Source organism: Prorops nasuta, unplaced genomic scaffold (genome assembly GCF_024137725.1).
Source record: "Prorops nasuta isolate Cenicafe-Biocafe unplaced genomic scaffold, Cenicafe_Pnas_1.2 PNAS00017, whole genome shotgun sequence".
Taxonomy (NCBI): Eukaryota; Metazoa; Arthropoda; class Insecta; order Hymenoptera; family Bethylidae; genus Prorops; species Prorops nasuta.
In genome coordinates this window covers 1582990-1608430 of record NW_027116814.1, presented here as the reverse complement: position 1 = coordinate 1608430, position 25441 = coordinate 1582990, and the positions used below count along the sequence as shown (strand labels likewise).

The window sequence follows — 25441 nt, the reverse complement described above, 5'->3', positions numbered from 1 at the left end:
CTTTCACTGTCAAACGTCAGTATGAAAAATTATTGTCGCTTACAGCGTTTGGTACAATTAACATTATAAGTCTGGATTATTTTGTGATATTCTGTAATACACATATATATGAGCGTTTCCATTATATTTCGATCCGGTCGTACGCACTCATGTCACCGATTTTGACGTCGATTTTTTTGGTCAATGAGCTTATTAAGATATACTATATCCCGAAATTTTAGGGCGTATGCGACCTTTGGTTCGCGAGTTATGATTTTTTAAAGTTCAAAATTTTTGATTGATTTTAGGCTATTTTTGATTACTGATTGTATGACTTCTATCATTACAATTTCAATTTTTGACATGGCATCTTCTTCGCTGTTTAATCAACTTTTAGCTAAAAGTAAGTAGAAATTAATATTTCAAAAATGCGTAGAATGGCAGTTGAAATTGTGTGTTGATGTTTTTCTAAATATCTTTCGTTTTTCAAACTGCTGCCAATTGCGTTGAATTTGATTAAATTTAACCTCGGTGGTCTTATTCTCTTCGTTTTTTAATGAACTTTAATGATTTTCTAGTCGCATAATTTTAAGTTAAAAATGATCAAAGTTATTTGTGTTGAATATACTCATTTTGTGCAAAAATGTCATTTTCAGATCTCTGTAACTTTTTTCTCCATAATTTGTTTAGAACGAAACTTTGCCAGAATGTTCAATATATATCACCGCAAATGATCCCAAAACAACTTTTCGGAAATTTGCCTGCTGTTAGAGTTATGAATTTTTATGAAAATGTGCCGATTTTTGCGTCTTTGCATTATAGGGTCTTCTTGAAAACAGTGTAATATCTCGAAAACTCTTCGTTGTCGAAAAAAATGTTTCCAATATAAATTTAATAGCTTTAAAAGATTCATCTCTTGGTTAAATGAGCTTCATCCTCAATAACATAATGTTGGTAGTGTAAAGCTCAATTTTACTTTTTATTAACAAAATTATATATTTCTTTTGGCCTTGTGACGCTATCTGCCTTTAAACCGGCTGATTGGCGTCTCAAACTCCCGAATAGCTCCCTTTATTAATCGTTTTCTTTCATATCGACTAGTAAGGACTGAATATCGCTCCTTCAACATGTAGAGATCCAAGGTCAACTCTATTTTGGTCGGTCACTTATTTTAATAATTTCAATTTTAAGTTAGCAGAGAAATTGGCCATCAGGAGAACGTTGTCTTCAGTATGAACTCCCTTTTATTTGTGAGCTTCGGTTGTTGAAAGGGAGCTTGCGTAGAAGTCGTCTTTGGACCAAGATATCATGGAAGAAGAAAACTATCATTGTCTACAGATCATACCGAATATTCCCTGCGGATAATTGGTATGCTACCTATTGGAAACAAGCTATCTATTTGTATAAATAGATGAAGTAGTATAGAGAATCAGCTGACATACTGGAGAGGCCCTTTCGACATATTATCGGATAATTGGACTACGTGGCCTGGAGCCACTCTCTAGGCAATTTTATCTATGCAAGGAAACGTCCTGATAAGTTGCCGAAACGCTCTCTAATTCTCTAGAAAATTCCTGGGACATATTAAAGACCGCCGCTACTTTTCGTCATTATTGACTTGAGTTGAGCGTAGCTCACAGATGCCACTTCCGTGTTGCGGGAGGTAAACAAGTTCGGACAAGAGAACAACAAAGGATCTGTAGACCTGAATTAACGAATTCAAGGTAATCGGAAGGATTCGGATGTATTCGTATACCTATCGACGATTTGTGGAAAAGACACACATTACTCGTTCACTTTGGATTGAACTGTGGAAGGAGCGACACGTGTAGTGATAACGACTTCGGTGAATCTCTCTCTCTCAACCTCGGCGACCTTTTATAATTAAATTTGTATAAAGAATCCTAGAGCAAATTGGTGATATAAGAGAAGTTGGGTGGCAGAATTAGCTATTTTCGTATTATTCGCGTAATAATTGGCAGGACGCCTGTATTAATTGAAGTAATTATCGTGGCAAGTTTGCCGTCCTAAGTTTTCTTGCGAGTCGTTTGACAAAGCTGTCTTTATCGTCATCGCTTTCTTTATGATATTGGTGATTAAGTATAGTTGCTATCTCCACGTATTCTCTCCTGATCATCATTAGTTCTCTTGTGGTTACTCTCTGCTGACTCGACGAAAACTATAGGCATTCCAGAAACAGTTTCCTTTTGAATTTATAAGTAACTTCATTTCCATATTTATTTTTCCGGCCAAAATATATTGTTTTATATCGCATCATTTGGAATATATCTTTATACTTTGTAGAATCCGTTAATTATTTAATTTTGGTAATAAATCCTGACTATTTATACTTATTATAACTCTAACGCTCTCTAGTTCATTGTATCTTTTTCTTAATTTCTCTAACTATCTCCCGAGTCTTATCCACCCCCTCTACCTTCATATTTGAGGACTGAGCTACCTTTTCCGACCGTTTCACTATCCTTAAGTTAAGTTTTATTAAAGTTCTGAATCTTGTGGCCTAGACGGCCTGGCGCCCAACAATATTCGCGATCTGGTCTTCTATCAAGTGATATAGTTAAATTTATCTGTTATTAGTAACTTAAAGATAGTGGCGAGGTAGCCGAATTCCTCTCTATCACTCGCGGCAGGAGATTTCGCGTTACAGCCTACATTCTTGTAGTTGGAAGTAAAGACTTTCCGAAATACTAAGTGTAATTTAATCAAGTAATTTTCGAATTATATACGGTCTTCAAGGTTGAATAAAATTTTGAAAATGGCGGACCTCAGAATAATTTGAGATTTTCTATTCTTTTATTTTTAATGTGTTGATTATGAACATGATGGTAGAAATTATAGCGGAAATTTTATTTTGATGGTAAGAACCATCAAAACTCGAAAAATTAAATTAAAGTTCTTTTTACTTTTTAACAAAAATTCATTTCTACGAATGAACTTTATTTTGAATGCACTGTATCAGGAAAATTTCTTACCAAAGGTAATTTTTACTTAAGCAATGTTCTTTAAAATTTTAAGTAATTAATATAATATGTTCAGAGAATATCGTTAATTTCATCTTCATAACCCACTTAAAAAGTTGGTTATTATAAGGACTGGTAAATGATTACTCATTGGTTGCAACATTTTTCTCAGTGATCGCTAAGTGGCCAACGCAATAAACTTCATTTTCTCTCTAACGAAATGCGCCAGTGGTATTATATAAGGGCCGGTACAAGATGGAAATATTCAGGGCTAGAAATCTCAGAATTTGAAAACAAAAAAGAAGTTTTTATGTTCCGAAGCTCGAAATTAATACACTTTGAAGTAAAATTAGATAAATTATAAAATAATTTATCACCTTCACATAAGTAATTGGCGTCTAACTAAGATGACTATTATTTTTTTGTCTTCATATTCTGAGGTTTCTAGCTCTGAATTTTTTTATCTCACACCGACCCTAAGAAACAATTACATACCTATTGTTACTATCTATCCTTCAATCACTTTTAACCCTTTGAAGTACGCTTTTATCTATTGGAGTAATCGGTTTGTAACTGCTCATTAGGAGATTTCTGGGGTCCCTAATTATGAATGCGAAGTTTAAATTTGAAATGGGGGAAAATAATATACTGGAATAAAATAAATGATAAAGCAAGGCCATAATAACTATAGCTCAGAGGTAAATATTATTTGCCTTATGAATATTTTGTCTTGAAATGCAAATTTATATAATTAATGGTCTCAAAATCCCCCAAGTGGCAAATTCCAGCCATGTTTAATTCTTTTTTGGTAGCCATTTTCATCCGCTATTTGAAATATTTTAATTTGGACCTCTAATTCATATAATCAGCGTTCTCACAATCCCTCTAGTTACCAGTTTCGAAAAAATTTGATTAATTATTCATTTTTTGACCGCCATTTTGGATTTGCCATTTTGAATTTTCAAATATGAACTTCAGATGCATAATCAGCGACCTCAAAAACGTCATAGTGATTAGTTTCAGTAAAATCTCATTAATATTTAGCTTTGGTCGCCATATTGGATCGGCCATTTTGAATGCTCACATTTAAACTTCATATTTATAATCAGCGACCACTAAAACTTCCGAATCTAAATTTTCATACAAAAATACCTGGCAGAAACAATCATTCATCATATGGTTAAACCCTTCGACTAAAGTACTAAGATTATGGGAAAAGTTTATAGGACTATTTTTATAAAGTATTACTGGGGCTACAATCTTTATTTGAAAAATGTTTTATATTACTACACAATGGGAAATTGAATCGTGTGTTGACCAGTTATAGTATAGTATATCATTTTCCATATTAACATACAGAGTGAAGTTAGCCAAATTGTAAATGAATCAATTTCCCGCTGTGTACTAATGAAGAAGATAAGTTAAAAAAACTAGCAATTGTACACATTTTTACTGATTTTCACAGTGGGAATCAAATTTGCACCATTTTCCAACATCATTTTCATAATCAAAATACAAAAGTATACAAAGTTTCGAATTTATCCAATGTTCGCGTATTTATGAAGAATTATTCATATACAGGCGTTTTTCTAAAGGCGGCATATAGGAGATTCGTGTTAGTTGACTATAACGCTCAGGATGATGGTATCTGAGAGCGCTGATTGGTCAATATCATGTAGTGCCAACATGAAATGGTCCGTTACCAATAGATGAATCAGAAAAATGAGAACTATCCGCCATTTTGGAGTGGAGAAGTGTTTACATCAAGGTTGCCAAGTGTAGTACTTTCGGTACTACCGTAGTACCCAAAAGCGACATATCCTATAGCGTAGTACTATTTTGGGTACTACGCTATAGTCGCTGCTGATACTACTGGTCGGCGGAAATACGTCAGAGGGTAGAGACTGTAGAGGGACCGCAATATAGATATTTCTAATTACTAATTTCAAAATACATAATGCATGGTCCGTGAGCCAAGACAAATGTTAGTATTATTGTATCGTACATACATACCGCAAGTTATAAAGTAATATAAAGAAATAAAGTGACAGTTTTAATCTTACTGACAGCTGATATACTGATGGTATAAGTGAATAAATAAAGTGACGAAATTTGTAAAATGTACATAAAAATAATTTTTAAAAGTATATAAAGGACTGAACATTTTAGATAAGTATAACAATAAATTTTATAATATAAAATGTAAGATATAAATATTTTGTGGTACTTTGTGGGATTTTATTTCAGATTAAACTATAGTAATGTGTTTACTATGTCACTGTGCTGAGGATGGAGCTATGCGGATTTTCAAAATTAAAATAAAGGAATAGACTAAACATAATGTGGTTATTGTGTCATCGTTGAGATTCAAACTATGTTAATTGAGACGGATAATAAAATAAATGAGTGAAAAAACTGGGTAAATACAATAATAAATAAAGAAGCTGACAAATTAGATATATAATATAAAATGTAAGATATTTTATAGTACTTTCTGGGATTTTATTTCAGATTAAATTATAGTAATGTGTTTACTATGTCACTACTGAGGATGGAGCTATGTGGATTGAACATTAAAATGAAAGGAATAGATTCACCATATTATGGTTACTGTGTCATCGCTGAGGATCAAACTGTGTTAATTGAGATGAATATTAAAATAAACAAGTCAACACATTGGGTAAATACGATACAAATAAAGAAGCTGACAGATTACATTTGTAATTTCTAATGTAAGATTTTATATAGTACTTTTTGGGATTTTGTTTCAGATTAAATTATTGTAAAGTGTTTACTATGTCAATGCTGAGAAAGGAGCTATGTGGATTGAACATTAAAACAAAAGGAATAGATTCACCATAATGTTGTTTCTGTGTCATCGCTGATGAGGATCAAACTGTGTTAATTGAGACAGACATTAAAATAAATGAGTCAGCAATTTGGGTAAATACAATAATAAATAAAGAAAATGACAGAATAGATATATAATATAAAATGTAAGATGTTTTATAGTACTTTGTGGGATTTTGTTTCAGATTAAATTATAGTAATGTACGTGTGTTTACTGTATCACTGCTGAAGATGAAGCTATGTGGATCGAACATTAAAAAAAAAGAATAGATTCACCATAATGTGGTTACTGTGTCATCGCTGAGGATCAAACTGTGATAATTGAGATGAATATTAAAATAAAGAAGCTGACAGATTAGATATATAATATAACATGTTAGATATTTTACAGTACTTTGTTGGATTTTATTTAAAGTTAATATATGTAAAATAAAATTTTTGTTTTCTTTTTACAATTGTATCTATATTAATTACTATATGTTGCAATCTCTTAAAATTAAGCCTCTGCTTTTATTAGCAAATTAATAGTTCCACACGGCAGTGATGCCAGAATCAAGCTTTTAGCAACAAAAATGAAGATAAGCGCTAGCCAGCAGCAGTATAGAAAATTTAAAGGGAAGCGGCACAAACACAACTATGCCTGGAAAGCATAGGTGTGATTTGGACTTCAGGCAACATTGGCTTTAGAAGAAGAGCAACTACCGCTAACCGTGACATTTTTACGTGTTATCCGTGTGAAGTGGTGCTGCGTTTACCTAAAAAGTCAAAGCAAATAAAAATGCTTTTCCTAAATTGATTTGTAATATTGATAAAATGGTCAAATGTAGCCATTAATTAATTAGATTTGGTAATAAATACAGAAAATGCGTTTTATTATAACAAATGAGTTGAGGTAAAATAAACTCAATGTTTTTATATTAATCTGTTAACAAATGCATTTTTTTATTTATTATTGAGTCCAATAAATTAATGGTTATTAAAAAAAAAATTCCTTGTAATGAAAAAAAAAATGAAAAAATTTTAAACTTCACCAAGACTCGAACACGAGCCCACCGCATGACAAACGACAACCTTACCACCTGCGCTACAGCGCTCACTTGATGTAACAAGAGCAAAACAGCCTTTTAAAGACTGACTACAATTCTTTCACTAACTCGTCATAAACGATCAAGAATTAGCTGCAATAATAAATACATTTATCTCCACAGCATTATTGCACTAAATTTATTATGTTTTTAATTTGAAGCATACATTTTACATGAAGATACGATACTTTAAGGATGTTCATGCAATACTTTAAATACAAAACTATTCATATGCTGGTTTATCATAGTTATTCGACTACATATAACAAATATTATAATATTACTTAATTAATTTATGATAGTTGAGCATATGAATAGTTTTGTATATAGAGTACTGAATGGTTTTAAATTATCATATCTTCATGCAAAATGTATGCTTCAAATTAAAAACAATAAATTTAGTACAATAATGCTATGTAGATAAATGTATTTATTATTACAGCTAATTCTTGATCGTTTATGACGAGTTAGTGAAAGAATTGTAGTCAGTCTTTAAAAGGCTGTTTTGCTCTTGGTACATCAAGTGAGCGCTGTAGCGCAGGCGGTAAGGTTGCCGTTTGTCATGCGGTGGGCTCGTGTTCGAGTCTTGGTGAAGTTTAAAATTTTTTCATTTTTTTTTCATTACAAGAAATTTTTTTTTTAATAACCATTAATTTATTGGACTCAATAATAAATAAAAAATGCATTTATTAACAGATTAATATAAAAACATTGAGTTTATTTTACCTCAACTCATTTGTTATAATAAAACGCATTTGTTGTATTTATTACCAAATCTAATTAATTAATGGCTACATTTGACCATTTTATCAAAATTAAAAATCAATTTAGGAAAAGCATTTTTATTTTATTTATTCACTTATACCATAAGTACATCAGCTGTCAGATAGATCAAAGCTGTCACTACTCCTTATTTCTTTATTACACTTTATTTTTCCGTATAAAAAACATTTGTCTTCGTTCACGCCGTTCACGGTGACAGGCTGTGAATATAATATATATAATTTTTGATATATTACGTTCTGCATTTAAGATGGCTACTGACGTATTTCCGCTGGCAGTATACTTTGTGCAGTCTGCATTCCTTATATCAAAATTCACTTACTATAGAGCGTAGTACTATTCAAGATGGCGGACTTGGCAACCTTGGTTTACATGCTAGTTGTAGCAGAAAGAGGTGTGAAATGGAAAAATGTCAAATAGTGAGGTTACTAAAGTAAAAATGGAAAATAATGAATGGAAAGTAAGAATATTCGAACTTTCCAATCATTATTTTCCATTTTTACTTTAGTAACCTCACTATTTGACATTTTTCCATTTCAAACCTCTTTCTGCTACAACTAGCATGTATAAACACTTCTCCACTTCAAAATGGCGGATGGGTCTCATTTTTCGTATTCATCTACAGGGTTTTTCTCTAACAGCGGAACATAGGAGATTTCGTGTTATTTGACTATAGTAAATTTTACTATAGTCAAATTATTGTTTTCCATTTAATTTAAATATTAAACGTAGTAACCAAGATTAATTGAGTAAAATGACATTTATAATGAATAATAAAAGCAATTAAACTAAAATAACCATTAAATTGTAATTATCTACGCTTTTATTAATTATAATAATGTATAGTAAGTGCTTCATTGCTATAGTTAAATACACAATCCTATGTTCCGCTGTTAGAGAAAAACCCTGTATTGGTAACGGACCATTTCATGTTGCCACTACAAGATATTGACCAATCAGCGCGCGCGCGCTCTCAGAAATCATCATCCTGAGCGCTATAGTCAACTAACACGAATCTCCTATATGCCGCGGTTAGAAAAACGCCCTGTACTGTTGTTAACTCTGTTCATTAGGGAATTATTTTATTTACAATACAAAAGTTGGCATCACTGCCTAAAAAAACTTGAAATATAAACTGTCTGCATTTTCAAATCATCGTGTGGTACATAGTATGGTATATAGATATTCAATAATTTCAATTGTCCCATCATCGTTAAAGTTAACCGAATATAATATAATTGGTATAATCTGGTTTGTAATTATTTTCTTAAGAGTAAATATAATAGTTTCCATTGTATAAATCACAATGGAAAAATGTGAAATTGGTATTTATTTTAATACAAGTTGTTACTTGAAAAGTTATTCAAATAAGAGCACCGTTTATAATATTAAGAATTTTTCGGAAGAGGATCTTTTACTATTGGGTTATCGGGTACATGAATTTTGTGCGAAACAGTGTCCAAGTAGTTTCCAGTCCTGTGGTCAGATGGGAAGGTTTTCTTTCGCAAATAAAAGTTTCAAAGACGATTTTCAGGAAAAAGGAATCTTTATTTAAATAAATAAATAATATACAATTTTTACAAATATATACAAAGAAGACCGCGAGACTTAAATATATCGAATTCCTACGGAATTTGCCCCCGTTAAATTCTAGGGAATTTCTTTCTCAGAAGATTCCCAAGAACTAAAATTCCCCAGGAAGTACGCGAACTTAATTTCTCCGGGACTGGACAATTTCCCTGGGGTATTCCCCAACAAAATCCCCAGCCGCGGAGAGAAGCAAAGGTGGAGAAGAAGTGTTAGGGAAGGGGAAGTCCCCTTGCCCCGCAGCCGCCTTCTCCACGAGCTTTAGTGACTCCGAGCCACCCCAACCCTTAGGGTGAGTCTACCCCTCCCACTACCCGACTCTTTCGAGAGCCCTGGATTGGAGATTCGGAACACTGGGTCCAAGGTAGTCCTCGGAGGCAGTGTGGAGGGGAAGGAGAGGGTTTAATTTCTCCTGGGAAGTCCCCGGAGAAATCTCCCTTAGGAGGGAGGAGACTGCCACAGAGGGGTAGTCCCCTGTTGGTAGGCGGTGGGTGGTTGGGTGATACTTACCAAAGTAGTCGACCCTTAGATTTTACCGGTGGAGGCGCTCGTTTGATGATGCCGTGGAGGCGTCCAATAAATGCCGATGAGGCGAGTTGCCGTGAAGGCGCAAAAGATGGCTAGCGGTGCTAGCTGTTACTGCTGTTGCTGCTGTTGCTGCTACTACTAGCGGGTTTGGCTGCGATGCAGCGTTGCCAACTCCGCCATTTTGATTATGCTACGCTGTACAGTGATGTCAGTGATGCTAGAAACAAGCTTTTACCAACAAAAATGAAGTTAACCGCTAGCCAGCAGCAGTATAGATAATTTGAAGAGAAGGTATATATACCCCTTTTCCTCAAATTTTCTATACTGCTGCTGGCTAGCGGTTAACTTTATTTTCGTTGGTAAAAGCTTGTTTCTGGCATCACTGACATCACTGTACAGCGTAGCATAATAAAATGGCGGAGTTGGCAACGCTGCTGCGATGGGTCCTTATCAAGGACCCATCTAACGGCCCTATTCATAGTCGGTCCTTAAGGAGCTCCTTAGATTAAGGACTCCCTATCTAGGGAATTTTAACTGTAGCAAAATGGAGTTTGTCCTTAGCTGTCAAATGGCGCGGTTAACATTAATTTTTAATTGTAAACAAGAATAATATTTTCGGAAAACGATTGCTGAAAAGAAGAAAGGATTTTAGTAAATAACAGAGAAGAAATAACATATCAGATGAGTGTTAATTAATAACAAAATATGAAAATTATTGTAAATTTTTAAGGAAACATACTTTTTGATTATTTTATTTTTGTTACAGGTGAAATCCTGTTTCTGATGAGTTTCAATGAAGGAAAAAAGTACTTACAGATCAATAAATGAAATAGCATTAAATTATAAAGCATTTCTGTGTAGCCCAGTCATTTCAATAATTTAGACATAATGTTATAACAGTGAATGTGTAAGCGATTGGTGTATATACAATCAAGTTTTATTGTAAATTAGTAATGATGTACGATAATGTTTTGATTGCTACTTTTATAAATTAAAACTAATTCAATTAACCTATCATTTATATTTCTTTCCTTAATCCAAATTCTATATACACATAGTACGTAATTACATATTCTCATATTAGTCATATATTCTGTAACGCTATTCCCGTCAGTGCGAGGGGCCACTCACACTACGGGTTTTCCCATTACCTTCGCCCGTCCTTTTCTATCGGTATCAGGGCGCCAGTTGGTCAGTTGGGTGGCCAACAACCCTACGTTATCAATTGGGTCCTTCGACCCCATTCTCTATGCATCTTATACGGCCCTGCGGCCATGCATATGGACGGTAGCGGTAGCCAGGGTCGCTCAGTATGCTAGGTCGTGGAGAGAGGGGAGGGTTCCTTACGGAAGTCCGAGCCTCGCAGACCTGCCTGCTGAGGGGCATACATTTCTCCCTCACCACCCACACACACAGGTGGTGGTGAGGAGTGCGGGAACATGCGGTATCAATTGCCAGAGCATAGCGTTTTGCCAGGAGCGGACCACCACGGAGGCAACGTTCATGGCCCGTCCAGCCATAGCGCACGCCTATGGGATTACGGAGGGCACCGGGACACATTCCAACGGGCTAACTACGCCCCTGCACAACCCACTATGCATTGGCCGGTATCCAGTCGTGACGTACGTGCAGGCTGGCCTATAGCACACGCCTCACGTACGCGAACCGACCCATGGCTGTCTGAGTGCCGCGTCACGCGCTCACCAGCACGCACGGACACATCAGCACAGTCCCATGGTCGCGTTCCGACTGCCTGCTATGGCAGTCTGCGCACGACATTCGCGCAGCCTGCTTGACGCGCGTAACCAGCGTTCAAGCCAGACTCGATGTTCTATCTCCCCTCCTCGTGGGGACTTATAGACACTGTCATTGTTTTAGGACTCCCCGAGGCCGCTTCTCCTTATCTCAGGTTGCCTGGGTTGTTTGGCATGGCCCTGCCTTACTTCTCAGGACAACCTGGACATCGTTTACTGGAGCGCCGGTCTTTTCATCCGGGCCTCTGCCTGTCAACGGGGTCTATCCTTGACGTTAGCTATAATCCACTCGTGAGCCTATCTCACGAGTCGGTAACGTAGGGATTAATAATATCCACTGTTCGGTAGCTTTTATGTTCTTTATTCGGTATCTCGTATACGTAACGGGGAACTTCGTTACATACCCCCCTCCGTAACGGAGGTTTCGACCCGAACCCGAAAGCGCCCGAACACGAGTTCGTTTTTCGCTGCCACGCCCAAGCGTGCAGTGATGCACTTCAGTCTGGGTTTACTCTTGCGGTAGCTCAGGCTTGTATGGCTTGATGTCTGCCGTAGACATTTTGCCAGTGACGTTTCCTGCCAAATCAGACAATTCTACAACTGTCTCCGATAACTTCTTCGCAATCATAAACGGTCCACCGAATGGTTTGTTCAGTGCAGCCGATATGTGTTTTGCGGCATTCGAGAGCTGTCGGTTGCGAACTAAGACTAACTCGCCAACCTCATAGTCAAGGTTGCCAAGTGTAGTACTTTCGGTACTACCGTAGTACCCAAAAGCGACATATCCTATAGCGTAGTACTATTTTGGGTACTACGCTATAGTCGCTGCTGATACTACTGGTCGGCGGAAATACGTCAGAGAGTAGAGACTGTAGAGGGGCTGCAATATAGACAATATGTCAAAATACATAATGCATGGTCCGTGAGCCAAGACAAATGTTAGTATTATTGTATCGTAGTACATGCCACAAGTTATAAAGTAATATAAAGAAATAATGAGTAAGTGACAGTTTTAATCTTACTTGACAGCTGATATACTGATGGTATAAGTGAATAAATAAAGTGAAGAAATTTGTAAAATGTACATAAAAATAATTTTTAAAAGTATATAAAGGACTTAACATTTTAGATAAGTATAACAATAAATTTTATAATATAAAATGTAAGATATAAATATTTTGTGGTACTTTGTGGGATTTTATTTCAGATTAAATTATAGTAATGTGTTTACAATGTCACTGTGCTGAGGATGGAGCTATGCGGATTTTCAAAATTAAAATAAAGGAATAGACTAAACATAATGTGGTTATTGTGTCATCGTTGAGATTCAAACTATGTTAATTGAGACGGATAATAAAATGAACGAGTGAAAAAACTGAGTAAATACAATAATAAATAAAGAAGCTGACAAATTAGATATATAATATAAAATGTAAGATATTTTATAGTACTTTCTGGGATTTTATTTCAGATTAAATTATAGTAATGTGTTTACTATGTCACTACTGAGGATGGAGCTATGTGGATTGAACATTAAAATGAAAGGAATAGAGACACCATATTATGGTTACTGTGTCATCGCTGAGGATCAAACTGTGTTAATTGAGATGAATATTAAAATAAACAAGTCAACACATTGGGTAAATACGATACAAATAAAGAAGCTGGCTGATTACATTTATAATTTAAAATGTAAGATTTTATATAGTACTTTTTGGGATTTTGTTTCAGATTAAATTATAGTGAAGTGTTTACTATGTCAATGCTGAGAATGGAGCTATGTGGATTGAACATTAAAACAAAAAGAATAGATTCACCATAATGTTGTTTCTGTGTCATCGCTGAGGATCAAACTGTTATAATTGAGATGAATATTAAAATAAAGAAGCTGACAGATTAGATATATAATATAACATGTAAGATATTTTACAGTACTTTGTGAGATTTTATTTAAAGTTAATATATGTAAAATAAAATTTTTGTTTTCCTTTTACAATTGTATCTATATTAATTACTATATGTTGCAATCTCTTAAAATTAAGCCTCTGCTTTTATTAGCAAACTAATAGTTCCACACGGCAGTGATGCCAGAATCAAGCTTTTAGCAACAAAAATGAAGATAAGCGCTAGCCAGCAGCAGTATAGAAAATTTAAAGGGAAGCGGTACAAACACAACTATGCCTGGAGAGCATAGGTGTGATTTGGACTTCAGGTAACATTGGCTTTAGAAGAAGAGCGACTACCGCTAACCGTGACATTTTTACGTGTCATCCGTGTGAAGTGGTGCTGCGTTTACCTAATAACTCAAAGCAAATAAAAATGCTTTTCCTAAATTGATTTTTAATTTTGATAAAATAGTCAAATGTAGCCATTAATTAATTAGATTTGGTAATAAATACAGAAAATGCGTTTTATTATAACAAATGAGTTGAGGTAAAATAAACTCAATGTTTTTATATTAATCTGTTAACAAATGCATTTTTTTATTTATTATTGAGTCCAACAAATTAATGGTTATTAAAAAAAAAATTCCTTGTAATGAAAAAAAAATGAAAAAATTTTAAACTTCACCAAGACTCGAACACGAGCCCACCGCATGACAAACGGCAACCTTACCGCCTGCGCTACAGCGCTCACTTGATGTAACAAGAGCAAAACAGCCTTTTAAAGACTGACTACAATTCTTTCACTAACTCGTCATAAACGATAAAGAATTAGCTGCAATAATAAATACATTTATCTCCACAGAATTATTGCACTAAATTTATTATGTTTTTAATTTGAAGCATATATTTTACATGAAGATACGATACTTTAAGGGTGTTCATGCAATACTCTAAATACAAAACTATTCATATGCTCGTTTATCATAGTTATTCGACTACATATAACAAATATTATAATATTACTTAATTAATTTATGATAGTTGAGCATATGAATAGTTTTGTATATAGAGTACTGAATGGTTACCCTTAAATTATCATATCTTCATGCAAAATGTATGCTTCAAATTAAAAACAATAAATTTAGTGCAATAATGCTATGTAGATAAATGTATTTATTATTACAGCTAATTCTTGATCATTTATGACGAATTAATAAAAGAATTGTAGTCACTCTTTAAAAAGGCTGTTTTGCTCTTGGTAAATCATGTGAGCCCTGTAGCGCAGGCGGTAAGGTTGCCGTTTCTTATTCGGTGGGCTCGGGTACGAGTCTTGGTGAAGTTTAAAATTTTTTCATTTTTTTTTTCATTACAAAGAATTTTTTTTTAATAACCATTAACTTATTGGACTCAATAATAAATGAAAAATGCATTTGTTAACAAATTAATATAAAAACATTGAGTTTATTTTACCTCAACTCATTTGTTATAATAAAACGCATTTTTTGTATTTATTACCAAATCTAATTAATTAATGGCTACATTTGACCATTTTATCAAAATTAAAAATCAATTTAGGAAAAGCATTTTTATTTTATTTATTCACTTATACCATAAGTACATCAGCTGTCAGATAGATCAAAGCTGTCACTACTCCTTATTTCTTTATTACACTTTATTTTTCCGTATAATAAACATTTGTCTTCATTCACGCCGTTCACGGTGACAGGCTGTGAATATAATATATATAATTTTTGATATATTACGTTCTGCATTTAAGATGGCTACTGGCGTATTTCCGCTGGCAGTATACTTTGTGCAGTCTGCATTCCTTATATCAAAATTCACTTACTATAGAGCGTAGTACTATTCAAGATGGCGGACTTGGCAACCTTGCTCATAGTGCTTTTCACGACGACGTAGATTATACGGTCTTGCCTGTCGTTCGTGCGCTTCTTCGAGAGCATACTTGAAAACTGTTCTAAGTGTTTCCAAGCGTTTCATGCGTGCCAACCACTTTTCTGTCGGTTGCTGCATGATTTCGGTATCGCCTTCTAATTCACGTCGCATCGACCTTGCCGATTCTGGTTCTCTACCCAGATTAGCAAATGCAGGTGTAGCTTGCAGTGAACCATGGTGGGCAGTATTGAATGCAAATCTAAATGCATCCAAATGCTGATCCCACTCTCGATGATCAGAATCGAGAAAGGCCCTTATCATCATCTTCAGGCTTCTATTCACCCTTTCGGTGGGGTTTGCCTGGGGATGATATGGAGGTGTCGTGGTTTGCCTCATACCCGTTAATTGTAATAAAGCAGTTATGTCTTTATTTACAAATTCGGTACCATTGTCGGTAACTAAAACTTTTGGTGTACCCCATCTATGAATCACCAAGTTTTCGATAGCTTCTGCAATCTTTTTGCCGTTAGCGCGTCGAAGTGGAGCTACTTCGATCCATTTTGTGTATAGGTCTTGGATTACCAACACATACGAGAACCCTTGTTTACTTGGCGTCAGTGAGCCCATAATATCTGCCGATATTACAGTCCACGGCTGTTCAACAATTCGACGTCCCATGAAGCCGACGGGAGCTTGTTGTTCTACCTTGCAACGCTGACATTCGTCGCAGTGACTGACGTAAGCCGTTACATCTTTGAACATACCTGGCCAGAAGTAATTTATCGAAAGGCGTCGATATGTACGATCGATACCTTGATGGCCGGCTTGCGGTAACTTATGGCATTCTTCGAGCACTTTCTGCCTGTACTCCCTGGGTATCACCAGTTTCCAAGCATCAAGATCTTCGAGCTCAGCATCTGCCAAATCTGAACGTCGTTGATGATACATCAACTCTCCATCTAATTTCCAATCAAGGAATTTTTCTGGCGTTCTTTCGATATCCTTTACGCGCTTTAAATACCACGCATCCTTGGTATCGGCGTAAGACGGTAGCAAAGCATTTAAACTTTCCGGTGCTCTTGACAAAGCATCAGGAACATGATTTAAAGCTCCTTTACGATGTACGATCGTAAAATCGTATTCCATCAAGGCGAGAGCCCAACGAGCAAGTCTTCCAGATGGATCTTTTAAATTATGCAACCATCGGAGACTGCTGTGGTCGGTAATTACAGTGAAGTGGTAACCCTCAAGGTAACATCGAAACTTCCTTATCGACCACACCACTGCCAAGCATTCCTGCTCGGTAACGGTATATTTTCTTTCGGGATCCGTAAGCGCTCTACTCGCGTAGGCGATTACTCTTTCTTGACCTTCGATAACTTGTGTCAAAACAGCACCTAAGCCAACATTGCTAGCATCGGTCTGTAATGCAAACGGGATCGAAAAATCTGGACAGGCAAGCGTTGGCGCGCTTGTTAAACATCCTTTCAGCGCGTCGAATGCTGACTGCTGATTGGCTGTCCATTCCCATGACTGATTTTTCTTTGTCAATTTCGTTAGCGGTTCAGCAACTGTCGCAAATTCTGGAATGAATCTTCTATACCAAGATGCCATTCCCAAGAATCTACGAATTTGCTTTAAATTCTTCGGTATCGGGAACGTGATTACGGCTTCTGTTTTCGCCGAATCCACGCGAAGACCTTGACTGTCCACGATAAATCCGAGATATTTTACTTCCGTTCTACAGAAGAAACTTTTCTCCTTATTTATCGTTAGCTCAGTTTGCCTTAACTTTTCGATAACTTTATCCAACCATAATAAGTGTTCGTCAAATGTTTTGGTGACAATGATAATGTCATCCAAATAGACGAATACATGTGGATAAAATTCGGGACCCAATAATTTATCCAGAGCACGCTGGAATATTGCGGGAGCATTAGTTAATCCATAAGGCATTCGCTTAAATTGAAATAAGCCTCTGCCTGGAACAATAAAAGCCGTGATACCACGTGACTTTTCTGCTAGCGGTACCTGCCAATACGCTTGACTCAAGTCGAGCGTTGTTAAATAATTGGCCTGTCGTAACTCATCTAGGATCGCAGCCATGTTCGGTAATGGGTACGCATCCTTTTTAGTTACAGCGTTAACGCGCCGGAGATCCACACAAAAGCGGAGCTTGCCATTGGCTTTCTTCGCCATGACTACCGGGCTCGCCCAATCACTTTGCGACGGTTCGATAATGCCATTGGTTAGCATATCGTCAACCTCTTGCCACATAGCTTGGCGGATTTTATCCGTGCACCTATGAGCTCGCTGTCTGATTGGCTCGTGATCTTGCACGTCAATTGTGACTGCCGGTAACTTTGAAATTCCAGGTTTTCCAGAAATGGGGGGCAGTTTAATTTCTAGAAACTCTTGTAATTTCTTAGCGTTATCATTATCGGGAACCATTAAGCCGTTATTCACCACTACACAGTTTAGTGATTCGGCATTCGAGAACCAATGTTTATTTTGAGGTTTTTCCTTGTAAGCCCATTCTCCCGTGGAGAAGTCCACGACAACATGAGCATCTTGTAGGAAATCAAGTCCCAAAATAAAATTACTCGACAAGGAAGGCATCCATAGTGTGTCAACTATAGTTGTCTTCCCCTCAAGAAATATCGGGATCTTGGCGGACTCAATTACTTTACATGTGTAATTGTTGCCAACGGTAACTCTTAAGGGTTCTATCTTATTGGCTTGTATACCAATTGAATTAAACAATTCAATGGCTACTTTGCCTGCAAACGTGCGTGAGGCTCCCGAGTCCACCAGCGCACGCAGCTTTTCCCCTTGTACGGTGATCGTGGTGTAGAATGCTAGTTTCCTAGATCTATCGCCAAACGTCGTAATTACTATATCAGTAATATCACCGACCGGTAACTTATCGACCGATTGATCATCGTTCGAATTTTCGGTAGCAACCACTCGAGCGCTTGTGTCCTCTGAGTGTTTGTTTACATTCTCCGTCTCCAACATAACATGTTGGTCTGAGAAGTCGCGGGAGCGATAATTATGGTTAATATTCACACATTGCTGTACTGAATATTCTTCGACATAATTATCCGGGAATATATTATCTTGGTTTTCACCCAAGATTTTCGGTATCATGTTTTTCCGCTCTTGGAGTGTCGTAACATTCTCGGGAAATTTTACTAACTCCTCTTGGCGTTTTTTGAACAGCATTTAGGGCACTCCGCTGTAGAAACCCCTTTGCTGCCACATCGGTAACAGAACATTGTTCTCTGCTCTTTACACGCACTCCAACCGTGTCCAGCTTTCCCGCAATTAAAGCAGGTAGCGCTCGGGCCCGGTTGTTTACGTTTTGAGCCCTGCCGGCTGTTATTGTTGCCAGCTGCCTTATCTAACGAAGGTTTCGACTTGGAACTGGTTCCTTGTCGGTTCCTTGTTGATTTAAAGGCTTTCAAATGCTCTTCGTTATCATTTGAATCTTCCGTTGTTGATTCGTCGGTATCAGAGCTGGATGTTTTATCCACTTCTAGGGCACGCACACCGTGTCGCCTAGACTCTCGGGATCTTCCATGACTGCCGGTATACGCCAACTCAGGAACTAAACTTTCCTCAGGCGCGGCAGGTGGACGGTATTTTAATGACGGCCTATAAGAGGCTTCGAAATTGAGCGCCAAACGCTCAAATTCTCGATACGTCATATTTTTGTGTATAGCGATACCTCTTCTATACACCGGTAGCATATTCTTGTGCGCGATAGCGATTCGGCTCCAATCCGATCTTTCTCTGCCTATTTTCCGAATATACGACTGTATAGTCTGCAAATAGGCTCGCACAGATTCGTTAGCACCCTGAGTTCTTGTTAGAAGCTCAGTCTCCAGTTCTTCCTCCCATGTTTGTGATCTGAAATAAGACCTTAAGGCGGACTTAATATCAGACCAGGTTGAGAATTCATTATCCTCAAACCACATCCTCGCCACACCTGTCAGGATGTGGGGAAAGACGTCAACCAGGTCGGAATCTCTTACCCTGAGAAGGTTCAGGACGGCATCGGTTCGAGAAATAAAACTCTCAACCGCCTCCGTTCCATCGCCCGCAAAGGTCAAGTTTGATCTCTGGAGAGATTCGAGAACACGCCAACGGGGCATACAGTCATCCCCTTGGCCGGTAACTTTTCCAGGTTTTCCCTTCAGGACCCTCGTCCTGTAGGCCCCCTGGAATATCTCAGCCGAAGCATCGTCTGATGTCGGTTGAGATTCGAGATCATCGCTCGGCCTTGTCACTGTCAACAAAGGTTGACCCTGATTGGCCGATGCCGGTAGAGCGGCCGCGGTCTTTCGCGGTCGGCCTCTAGCGCGCTTTTCGGTAGCAGAAGCAGCTGCCACTGCTGCTTCATCGGGAACAGTCTTATTTTTCAGCAGCTTGTCAAAAGCCTGCTGGACTTGAGAAATGAAATCTTGGAACGACCCTTCCAGTTTTTCCATTCTCTCGTCTAGACTCGAGATCTTCTTCTCCAGGTTTACCTGGGAAGCATCGGTAGCTGTCGGTTCTGCGAACTCATCAGAGTCGCCCGACCCGGTACTCCTCTTCCGTCCCGTGGACTCAGCCATCTACGTATGAACAATAGTGCGTGTTGTTTGTAGTCCAAGGGTTGTCGCTGGAGTGATCCGGCAAAGTTCTGTTTTGCCCCGTTAGCCGTCCGTCGGATAGGTTACCCCCACCCGAGCTTTGGACATGCGCAGACGATCTAAGTGATTCTCGTATTCTCACTTATCGCTTCTGCTCGATAACAATCGCCCTTCGATTAATCGAATTTCGATCTAGGCGCTCGATAGCTCTGCTTCATCTACGGGCCGCTAGATGGCAGCACTAGGATCGAGTTCATCGACCTCCAGTACCATCGATCACGACCGACGGCAGCACTTCCACGAATTAATGATTCATCTTGCCGTCGATTACCGCTAGATGGCAGTACCGGTAACATTTCTCGACAGAGGGTCCACGTGTGGTCTCTGTCTCACCTCGTCCTGAAAACATTGGCCTTTACCGGCTCAAGCCCATCAATTTTATTTTTGTTTTGGATGGATAGGAAAGGAATGAAAAGGAAGGAAAATAGGATGGAAATTGATGGGAAATTCACCGAGGTGTACGGTAGCGTGCGGGATCGTACGATTTCTCGTACCCGTAACATTCGGTAACTTGCAGGAGGAGTATTTCTAGGGCTCGACTAGCTGTGAAACCCTATCCATACAAACCTCCTTACGAGCCGCTTTCGTCTTTAGCGGCTTCGAAGGTTTTTCCTTCGGTGGGGTTACCACCTGGGGAACTGCCTTCGGAGTCGCCTCGGAAAGCCGTGGTTGGGCGTGTACTTTCCCACGCTCGGATCTGCGTTTTGCCGCTATCACCTTACGTGGTACGTTCGTACCCGCATTCGCCACGTATGGACCGATTGTCTGCCAATGCGGCCCACAGGCAGGGCAGGTGCGCAACGTTTTCCCGGTGCGCCCACACCCCTTACAGAAAGCATCTGTAATTGGTGTAGGGCATTCGGAAAACCGATGGCCCTTACCCTTGCAATTCCAGCATACACGTATGCCGAAATTGCCGGTAGCGCGCGTGGCCACAGGATCGGAAGGCTTCGCCTTCTTCACCGGTGGTGCCGGAGTCACCTTAGGCGGCAACAGTTGCTTAACTCCTTTCGGAGGCTTGACGGACGCCATAGCTGCGTATGACGGCCGCTTCGTCTCCGGAGCAGCTACCGCTGTCTCCCGCTGGACCTCCCTGACCCGCTTGCGCTCCTTTCGGGAGAGCTTACGGACAGGGGTGCTCAGCACAGGTGCCTCGGCCACCTCGACCGCTGCCACGACTTCGTGGTAGAGGTCCAGGTCCGCTCGGAAGAGAGCAGCCAGCAACTCCACTAGACTACGTCTAGGAAGACCCTGATTGCTCCCCCCCATAGGCGTCGGGGTTACCGAACGCATCCTGCAGTGTCGCTGCATTAATTCGCTGAGTACCTGCGTACCCAGCTCCTCATGCCCAGACTCTACAGGGTGTTTCGATACCCCCTCGAGAACAGGTGGGCTACCGCCCACCTCGATAACAGTAACGCAGGTTGGCGTTTGACGGACAACCTGCGCCACGGGAACGGGAACGGGATCGGATGCGGGACCCTCTACAGGGCCCGCAGGAGACGGGGATGCCAGGAGGGCATCCTCGTCATAGGAGTCCTGTGCCATAGGCACAGGAGCGACGGGAGCGTCGGCGGTACCGCCGGCAGTCGTGGTCGAGGGCGAGGCGTTCAAGGAAGCCATTATTTTGGCGAGAGAGAGAGAGAGAGCGAGGAAGGCTGAGAGAGCGAGACGGAGAGAACAATAGTTCTGTCGGGATCCAGGGTAGGATGAGGTGTGAGGCGACTTGCCGGCTCGCGGAACGTTAGCGAGGCGTTATCATCCGTTGCCAAATTTCCGATTCTGCGCTTAATTCGGTAATTATGTTTGGCAACATCTCGATAGCTAGCTAATTGAACTGCTCTGACAGTTAGCCGGTCGGGCTCCGCCAGGCAGCATGGCTCAGCTCAGCCGGTCGACTTGTTTACAAACAAGCGCTCAGCTGTCACTTGCCCAGTCAAGTAGCCTTTTCGGTAGCGTTAGATTTTAACACGGGCGAATATAATATTAAATTATATTTGCGCCCGTGGTTCTCATCCAATTTTCCGTTAGCTTAGCATGGGTTGCTCGAATTCTACGTGAACACGTCAATTCGATCAGGCTATCAATTCTTAACAGAATTTGATCCCTTTTACAACCAGATGATCTTTTCATGCTTTTTCAGCGTTTCCGAGCCTCCAGAAAATAGTGGGCCACCTATTCCCTGAAAACTCCAACACTTCCGGTAACTTCTCGGACTTGTGGGTTATTCGTTCGCCGAATAATTAATCTATTATAAGAAACCACGTTGGGCGCCATTTGTAACGCTATTCCCGTCAGTGCGAGGGGCCACTCACACTACGGGTTTTCCCATTACCTTCGCCCGTCCTTTTCTATCGGTATCAGGGCGCCAGTTGGTCAGTTGGGTGGCCAACAACCCTACGTTATCAATTGGGTCCTTCGACCCCATTCTCTATGCATCTTATACGGCCCTGCGGCCATGCATATGGACGGTAGCGGTAGCCAGGGTCGCTCAGTATGCTAGGTCGTGGAGAGAGGGGAGGGTTCCTTACGGAAGTCCGAGCCTCGCAGACCTGCCTGCTGAGGGGCATACATTTCTCCCTCACCACCCACACACACAGGTGGTGGTGAGGAGTGCGGGAACATGCGGTATCAATTGCCAGAGCATAGCGTTTTGCCAGGAGCGGACCACCACGGAGGCAACGTTCATGGCCCGTCCAGCCATAGCGCACGCCTATGGGATTACGGAGGGCACCGGGACACATTCCAACGGGCTAACTTACGCCCCTGCACAACCCACTATGCATTGGCCGGTATCCAGTCGTGACGTACGTGCAGGCTGGCCTATAGCACACGCCTCACGTACGCGAACCGACCCATGGCTGTCTGAGTGCCGCGTCACGCGCTCACCAGCACGCACGGACACATCAGCACAGTCCCATGGTCGCGTTCCGACTGCCTGCTATGGCAGTCTGCGCACGACATTCGCGCAGCCTGCTTGACGCGCGTAACCAGCGTTCAAGCCAGACTCGATGTTCTATCTCCCCTCCTCGTGGGGACTTATAGACACTGTCATTGTTTTAGGACTCCCCGAGGCCGCTTCTCCTTATCTCAGGTTGCCTGGGTTGTTTGGCATGGCCCTGCCTTACTTCTCAGGACAACCTGGACATCGTTTACTGGAGCGCCGGTCTTTTCATCCGGGCCTCTGCCTGTCAACGGGGTCTATCCTTGACGTTAGCTATAATCCACTCGTGAGCCTATCTCACGAGTCGGTAACGTAGGGATTAATAATATCTACTGTTCGGTAGCTTTTATGTTCTTTATTCGGTATCTCGTATACGTAACGGGGAACTTCGTTACAATTCTTTAATTTACTAATAAAATTACCATAATTTTATATTTGTAGAGCATAACTGTTTGTTGCAATGATTTTTATTATTCGATCAATGTAAGACAAATTACAAAGGGTTTCTGCAAATGGCTTATTGATCTACCACATCTTTCCACATATTGTATGACATCTATTTTCCTTGTTAATCCCTTTTTCAAGTTTTCAACATATACCAATATTTTTGTGCTATTTTTAAATACACTTGGATATGGCTATTCTATTAACTAACTGATTTTATAAATATTAAGATGATTGGTAAACCATTGTTCTGTTAAATTTGAAAAATGGACACTTGAATATTGTGCTTATAATGTTTGGCACCTCTTCCATAGGATATCTTCTCTTTACATTTGAGAGGATGTTGTTCTCCAATACATTTAAATGTACTGCTGAATGCTTCTTGTTTTTAGCTTCAAATAATTATCCAACTTCACATTTGGATATCCATCCTCAATATATGATACATATTTTGTTACTTCTATTTGTATGTGAAATTCATTTGTTCTAAAATCTTAATTTATCTTTTTACTAGATATATATTATATCATTTTCAAAGAATTGATATGTCTTTCTATCAATCCTAACAACATCATAATAAATGTAATGAAATAAGTATTCTATATTCAAAATGGATATCTATGCGTGTAGTGGGAAAACTATTTGAAGCTAAAAACAAGATGAACTCAGCAGTATAGAAATACCTTTTAAAGAACTTTATTTTCACAAGTATTATGAGAACATATCTCGCAGAAAAGATGACAAATTTTAATAGTATCATTCAAATGTCCATTTTACAAATTAAAGAAGATAATGGTTTAACAATCATTTCAACTATTACAAAAATAATTGCAGATCAGCAGTATTATCAGATCTGTGTGTATGTATAAATGATTACAAAATTAATGTTATATGTTATAGACTAGAAGAAAATAGTGCAACAGAGCCAAATAAATGTCACACAAGATGTGGAAGGATGTGGTGGAACAATAAAACATTAGCAGAAACCCAATGCAACTTGTCTTACATTGATCGAATAATAAAAATGATTGCAAGAAACAGTTATGCCCTACAAATATAAAATTGTAGTAATTTTGTTAGTAATTTAAAGAATATATGACTAATATGAGAATATGCAATTACGTACTATGTGTATATAGAATTTGGAATAAGGGAAGAAATATAAATATTAGGTTACTTGAACTAGTTTTAATTTATAAAAGTAGCAATCAAAACATTAACGTACATCATTACTAATTTACAATAAAACTTGATTGTATATACACCAATCGCTTACACATTCACTGTTATAACATTATGTCTAAATTATTGAAATGACTGGACTACACAGAAATGCTTTATAATTTAATGCTTTTTCATTTATTGGTCTATAAGTACTTTTTTCCTTAATTGAAACTCATCAGGAACAGAATTTCACCTGTAACAAAAATAAAATAATCGAAAAGTATATTTCCTTAAAAATTTACAATTATTTTTATGTTTTGATATTAATTAATACTCATTTGATATATTTTTCTTTCTCTGTTATTTAATAAAATCCTTTCTTCTTTTCCGCAATCGTTTTCCGAAAATATTATTCTTGTTTACGATTCGAAAATAAAGGTTAACCGCACCATTTGACAGCTGTCAGTGGCTGTCAGCTATGACACACACTGTATAACAGTAATATACTATAGCAAATTATGCCTATATACCAATGCAGCCAACCAAACGGCATAAAAAGTTGTAAGTAAAGGAATCCCATCCTCAAGGAAGCCTCAGACCTTCCTTAAAATAAGGAAGCAAAAAATTATATCTATATCTAATTAAAGTATACTAAAGTAGTATTGAGCCGACTGTAGCATAAAACAATCAACCAATCACAATGAAAGAGTCATCGCTATTCCCATTGTGATTGGTTCATTCCTTGCCTAGTGAATAAGGCGTCCTTAATCTAAGGAGCTCCTTAAGGACCGACTATGAATACGGCCGTAAGTAATTGCGCGACATTAAACTTGCTAGCGAGAGAGCTGCTGCAGGCGCTGGCC

The 25441-nt window shown here is 38.7% G+C and overlaps 1 protein-coding gene and 1 long non-coding RNA gene across 2 annotated transcripts in view; both read left to right on the top strand.

Annotated features, from left to right (window-relative positions):
- Positions 1-25441, top strand: part of trol (terribly reduced optic lobes) — a 668955-nt gene that overhangs the window by 550723 nt on the left and 92791 nt on the right. The gene's annotated exons all lie outside the window — the stretch shown is intronic.
- On the top strand, positions 4949-5882 carry LOC136779693 (uncharacterized). The gene is made up of 3 exons (XR_010823647.1): positions 4949-5379; positions 5472-5640; positions 5732-5882. It is a non-coding gene; the product is annotated as an uncharacterized lncRNA (long non-coding RNA).